The sequence below is a fragment of the Nyctereutes procyonoides genome, unplaced genomic scaffold (genome assembly GCF_905146905.1).
Source record: "Nyctereutes procyonoides isolate TBG_1078 unplaced genomic scaffold, NYPRO_anot_genome, whole genome shotgun sequence".
Taxonomy (NCBI): Eukaryota; Metazoa; Chordata; class Mammalia; order Carnivora; family Canidae; genus Nyctereutes; species Nyctereutes procyonoides.
The window spans coordinates 63966291-63973582 of NW_026575126.1; positions in this window are offsets into that span (position 1 = coordinate 63966291).

Sequence of the window (7292 nt, forward strand, 5' to 3'; positions counted from 1 at the left end):
CTCTATTGATGAAAACCTAATCTGTTTCCATTTCCCCCCATTAGAAATAATCCTGTAACATTCCTGAGTCGTTGCATTTTTTCCCCTCCACTACAAACAATGCTGTAGGAATCACTCATTTTCCTTACATCCTTATACATGTCTATCACGCATGGTTGATTTTACTTGCGTAGGTTAAATCCCCAAAAGTGGGTTTGCTTGCTCAATGGGCATGCATTTAAAATTTTAATAGTGTAAGTTTAATTCCTATAAAGCTTGTGGCAATTCACGCTCCTTCGCAAGGTACCAGAGTACCAGGCTTCCCATACTATGCAAGCATTGGAAGTTAGTGCCCTTTTAATCATCTGTTAATCAATGAAAAATGTTATCTCATGATCAATTTAATTTGCATTTCCTTGATAGGTTGTAAATTTGAGCAATTTTTCTCAAGCTCAATAGGTAATTTTGATTGCCTTTTCTGTGAACTGTTTGCAATGTTTCTGGACTACTTTTCTCTAAAGTGTTGGTTTCCTCACCCTTAAAATGGGGAAACACTGTCTCTTGGAAGTTGTGAAGGCATACTGAGTTAATAATACACATAAAGAGCTTGACAAGGCGTCTTGCAACGGGGAAAGCACTGTTGTTATCATTACACTGCTGGGGTGCCAAACCCCAGGGGCTGTTTGCATTATTTTGCTCTGTGCACTCTGGGTCAGACCTGGGAAGGAACCAGGCCAGGTTAAATATATATATATTTTTTAATTTTTATTTATTTATGATAGTCACACACAGAGAGAGAGAGAGAGAGGCAGAGACACAGGCAGAGGGAGAAGCAGGCCCCATGCACCGGGAGCCCGACGTGGGACTCGATCCCGGGTCTCCAGGATCGCACCCTGGGCCAAAGGCAGGTCCTAAACCGCTGCCAAGGCCAGGTTAAGAGTAGAGTATGGCCATGTCATGGACTGGTTAGAGCCAGGAGCCTTAGGCAGTGAGAATGTCAGCCGCTAAGCTTGGGAAAGTGAAATGGAGAGCAATGTTGGTTGGGCTTTTGGGGGTCAAGAAAAATGGAGCTGATCCTGAGCAGTAGACATGGGAATAAAATACATGAAGCAGCTGCCTTGTTCCAAGTGCTTTGCCTCCACAACATCTGAGTAAGATAGGGCCAACTGGTCATCCCAGTCCTGAGACTCAGAGAGGTTAAGTGACTTGCCCAAGGTCACATAGCATGTGAATGAATGTCAGGGCAGAAACATGAATCCAAAATTGTCTGACTCCTCACCCCTGAATTCTCCTCCATCCCATCTTGAGAGACTGAACTGACAGGTTTCCAAGGGACCCTGCCTGTAGGTAGAAGGACCCCTGACCACTGTGGCCACAACACAAAGCCCAAACTGTTGCCTTTTCTTGATTTCTTTGCTAGAATGTTAGGAAGAAAAGTCATTGTGCAGCTTCTGCATTTCTATATCAAGCAGGAGATGCATTTGTTACCACACTAATTAGAGCAGAAATTAACTGAAATGCTGAGTTTTAGTAGAGAGAGATTCAGCTGCAGGTGTCAGTAATTAGCGAAGAATGAGCCATTTGATGTTTGTAGACACAGCCTTCTCAACTTTCTATTCAAAATAAACTTTGTGGGCATATTGTTTTGAACAGCTTTTGCTAATGCATGTGTCTATCTTGATGTTGTAATTCAGCATAAATATTTTAAATAAATCAATAACATTGTCCTCCAGTGGCAGTGCACAAATGAAATTTTCAAAAATGAAGGAAGAATAAAATATTTTTTTAGTGAGAAAGGCAGAAACATGTAAGACAGCCACACAGAAATTACAGGTTTTTTAGCTCCTTTTTTTCTCCCTCTTTCTTTTGGTTTCTTGGGATATAAATAATTCACCTTCAATATCCTGTCCTGAGCAGGGATGGAGCAAATAAAATAAACAGAATGCCAGTGGATACGTGCAGGCTTTGGAAATGGCATTAGAAATCCCATATAAACCAGACGTTCACTAGTTAGTGAACGGAATTTCACTGCTCAGCAACAACCTGAGTTTCTAGCGGGAAGGATTAAAGAGGGAACGTCTGTAGAGACAGAGGTAGCTGTGCCTTCAAAAGTGGAATCTATCCCTTTATCAAACCAGGTTAGTTGGCCAGCCAGGACATATGGGCTGTGATTTCAGCAGGTGGGAACAGGAGCCAGGGAATTCTTTCCCTCGTGAACAGTAGTTGCATGCATGTATGGATGTGATGTGTGTTCATGTGTGCACATGTGTGGTGTGAGATATGTGCACATGTGGTGTGTGTATTTTAAGGCTTCGAATCAGAGTCTGCATTAACCATAGCCCAACATGGCACACCCTTCACCTTGGGAAGTTGGGTGCAGGTTTCTCACTCTTGACCAGGAATGGTACCTGGCTTTTCCCAACACCTGGCTCGGTTCTAAAACATTCTCTGCTTATGGCTGCTCTGTCTGCAAATATGTACATCTTGAATTGTCCAATCTGTGGCAAAATGAGGGGACCCTGTCTTTCCCCAGCCAGCCTGATGGACTTTATGCCAGAAGCTGCCACTTTAAGGGTATAGGGACAGGTGGTCCAACAGATCCCTTCTGACAATTCGGCATCCTTAGGGATAATAGCACAGTGGATTAAAACACATCAAATATGTTTAAAGCCATGAATTCAAGGTACTTAAAAAGGAAAACATCCCTTGTTGACCATCTTTGGGAGATACTAGAGTTCCAAGTCATTATTTTGAAAATTGATTAATAAAGGGAGAAAAAAAATAAAATATTTACCCTGCCTTTTGTCTGGCAACTACATCTCAGGCCAGGTGACCAAATGGTGGATGAAGGGAAGGTCCTCACTGTCGAAGTGTTCTAGCTAATTATTGAAGAGGAATGTAGAATTCACCTAGAACCATTTTGCAGCCTATAATGAATTTATGGATCTAAACAATGACCATTAAAAGCCATAAAGATCCCTCCTCCAAAAAAACCCAAACCAAGCATCAGTGCCCCCACCAGAAGGACACAATGAAATATTCCTGCCAAGAAACAAAACCTAAATCTCATCAAGATTCTAGACCCAAATTCCAATTTACATAAAATACAGAAGACAAATGAACATGTTAAATGACACCATGGAGATGCAACCATCAAAATCTGGAGAGAGGCAAACTCCATAGGACAGATCACCCAATTTCTTCATCAAATAATGAGATTAAGTAATTAACTACATAATAGCAAGAAAGGGAGGAGCATAGATTAAAGGATACATGAGAGGTCAACTATCCACACTATTGATCTTACTTAGATCCCAAATCATATTTAAACTTGGTAAAAGAAAAAAAAAACATGAGACAGAGAACCTTGATCTTTGGCTGGGTATTTGATGATATTAAGGAATTATTGTGACTTCTTTTAGCTGTGATAATGGCATCATGTTTACAGTTTTGAAGATGCATACTGAACAATTTACAGATTAATGGTAGAATGCCTGGGATTTGCCTCAAAAGGATCCAGAGCCCACAGGGAATGGGTAGAGGAGTGCCTGAAACAGAATCAGCCTTGTGTTGGAATCCACTCAACTTCCTGGGATGGTGGAAGTGTTCTTTCTGTGGTGGTCCACAGAAAGTGGTCCAATATGGTAGCCACTAGTCACCTGTGATTACTGAGTACTTTAGATGGGCCTAACACCAACTCAGTTTAGATTTTAAAAGCCTGTGCCTTTCTCAGCACTGTAGTGTGAAGCAGTCTGAAGTCAAGGACCACCAATAATGAGGTGAGAGATCTGGGCTCTGGTCCTAAGCACACTTCCCAGGCTGCAGGACTTTGGGAAAGTTGCTGGACCTTGTTTGTCTCCGGTTCCTCCGTTGATACACAGGGACTTTACCCCAAGCTCCTGCTACAATGCCTTACCCATTCACCCCAGGGTCGCCCCCAAGAATGCAGGAGACATGGTAAGTAGAGGCCTTTCGGCAAAGCACCCATGAGCCTAAGGATGTTATGCATTCATTTATCCAACCCATGGTGGAAAGGTGACATGTTGGATGTGAAAGATGGTGAGGGCCAGGGAGAGCTGGGTGATTCATCATTTCACCGAACCCTTTCCCAGGTTAAATCTCTTTCTCAGAGGATTTCCTGGGGAGAGTTCAGGGCTGTGGTCCAGCTAACAAGTCCATTCCTTTGCTTTGACACTGGACCAATTTCTGGGTTGGCATCAAAGCCAGTCTCCCAGGAGCCTGCCTAGGAACCTCTAGACACTTGCCCTCTGAGCCCTCTCCCACCACTCCCCAGTAGACCCCCATCTACTGCATTCCCTGTCGCTGAGTCTGGCAGGGTGGGAGTCTTGCTCATTAATGGGGTGCTCACTCAGTCCTCTGAAGGGAAGCCAGCCCTGCACCTCATTCTTCTGTCTAGGGCAGGAGATGGGATAATGGGAAGGGGTGAAGCAGACAGGCCACGCCTCCTGGTCTCAACTCCCTTTGAAAAGAAGGGGGTTAGAGAGAGGAGGAGACAGACAGGTGAACAGTAGAAATGTCCATGCACTAAACAGGATAGAAAGCTCAGCAAGGCTCTGGCGCTGACTCCTCTCCATCAATGGCCAGGCCTGGGGAGTGATTCTGGGGGCAGGGGACTTGTTAAATGGAAATGGGATGAACCTGTGCCATTTATGCCCAGTCAAGTCCTGTGCTGGCAATCTTCCATGTTTTAAAAGGAAGGGAGCTCTGTGCCCCACCGTTCTGCTCTGTGCCACGATGCTGTTGAAGGCAGAAGGAATGAGAAATTCTAAAGGGAGCCGAGGGATCCCTGGGTGGCGCAGCGGTTTGGCGCCTGCCTTTGGCCCGGGGCGCGATCCTGGAGACCCGGGATCGAATCCCACGTCGGGCTCCCGGTGCGTGGAGCCTGCTTCTCCCTCTGCCTATGTCTCTGCCTCTCTCTCTCTCTCTGTGTGTGACTATCATAAATAAATAAAAAATTTAAAAAATATATCATTAAAAAAAATAAAAAATAAAAGGAGCCGAATGAGAAACGTGGTCCAGGTCTTGGTCTGGAGATGTTCTGGCAGAATCCTGAGAATCTAGTTTAGGTCTACACTGGCTCCTAGACATGATTTGATGTCCAACTGGTCAAGGAGAGGTGATTAAACTCATCCTGGGAGCAGAGGAGTTCTGTTGGATCCGCTGTAGGAAAAGCTTGGAAATAATGATGGAGGCTTGGGGGACCTCCTCTGAGCATCCAGGCCTCTGAATGAAGACCTTCCTGGACTCCTCCTTCCCTTGCCAACAGGAAGCCGGGATCACCTAGGAGACACATCCAGTCTGACTGTGTCTTGGGAGTGGCCGGCTCTGAGGGGTGCTGGTGAGCATCCCTGTGGACACAACTGGGCATGTTGCTGTCGCCGGCTGCCTGGCGTCCTGCCTCGGAAGCTGTGCCCAGTGAGCTGAGACAACACCTCAGGCAGGAAGGCAGGTCATCTTAGAAACACACCATGAGCAGGCCACCTACTTGGGGAAGGCCTGCATGGACGAAGGGCTTATCAGAGCAGCGCCAGACATAGTGGCTTTTAGTGGCTTCTAGCTGCTTCCTGAAGCAGCTGGGATTCTCCCCTTCACCCTCCACTTTTTAAAAAAAGTTTGTTTGAGATCCATTTCCAGAAATACAAGATTGTTTGTGGGACACATTTCTCATGACACAAAGTTAATTTTAAAAATTTTTTATTAGAGATTGTAATACTTGTGTTTTTTATGACTTCACCTGGCCTACTCCCTTACAGTAAAATACTGAAGGGCTTTAGTTTAGTTTAAACTAGCTAATTAACACACACACACACACACACACACACACACACACACACACACCACTTAACCCACCACATGAAGCTCCTCCAGGAGACAAATCTTTTAATTTTATTTATTTATTTATTTATTTATTTATTTATTTATTTATTTACGATAGTCAGAGAGAGAGAGAGAGGGGCAGAGCCATAGGCAGAGGGAGAAGCAGGCTCCATGCACCGGGAGCCCGACGTGAGATTTGATCCTGGGTCTCCAGGATCGTGCCCTGGGCCAAAGGCAGGTGCTAAACTGCTGCGCCACCCAGGGATCCCCCAGGAGACAAATCTGCAGAGATGCAAAGTAGCAAATGGGCTCCCTGGGCTGGGCAAGGCGGGTGAGGACTGAGTGTTTAATGGGTGCAGAGTTTCAGTTTGGGATGATGAAAAAGTCCTGAAGATGGATGGTATGATGGTTGCACAGCCATGTGAATGTACTTAATGCCACAATTCTGTACACTTAGAAATGATTAAAATGGTAAAGCTTTGCCACACGTGCTGAGTTTTACTGCAAGGAAATCCGGCGAAGTTGTGACAAGCACAGGCATTGCAAATGGCTGATGGTAAGAGAAGTGCCCCAGGGGCTGTGAGAGTTAAGTGGGCTAATATATAAAGACCCTAGCATGTGCCCAGGACAGAGAAGTCCTCAGGAAATGTTGGCTATGATTACTGAAGATGATGTTGTTGAAATCACCACGGGGCCAAACTTGACTCTAGGCACCTGGATGCCACTGCCCCTGGTTGCATTGGGTTTCCTGTGGGGTCCAGCAGGGGCCACAGCTCCAGCCCTCCCAGATTGGGGGTGGGGGGTGGTAAGGGATGGAGGGAACCTTTCCTTTCCTCTTGCATTTTCAGTGCTCTTGGGTGCTCTTCTGGGGGTCAGCATTTCCTCCGAGAACTGAGGGGTACACCATTTCTGTTACCCTGCAAAAAGCCCAGCTCAGAAGGCAGCTCTTTTCTGCATGCAAGGGAGGCTGTGGGCTGCTGTAATAACATAGCACAGACCAGGTGTCCTACAAACAGCAGGCATTTATCTCTCACAGTTCTGGAAGTCTCAGCTCAAGGTGCCGGCAGATCTGGTGTCTGCTTGGGGGCTTCCCCGTTCACAGCTGGCACTTCTGGCTGTATCCTCACATGGTAGAAGGGACAAGGGAGCTCACTGGGGTTTATCCCTAAGGTCACTAATCCCCTTCCTGAGGACTCTACCCCATGCCATGATCACCTCCGAAAGGCCCCACCTCCTAATGCCTTCACCTTGGGCACTAGGGTCTCAACACAGGAATCAGGGGAGAATTCCAGCATTCTGGAGACATCTGTATCATGGGGTCTTCCCTCTTTGGACTGTTCCTCCAGACTAGGTCGATCTAGAGACTTCCCTCTGCTGTCCTTCAGGGTGGCCGTTAGTGGAGTCTCGATGGGAAGTGGTGCTCCAGCTTTGATGTGCACACACAGCATCTGAAGATCTAAATAAAATGACTGGTT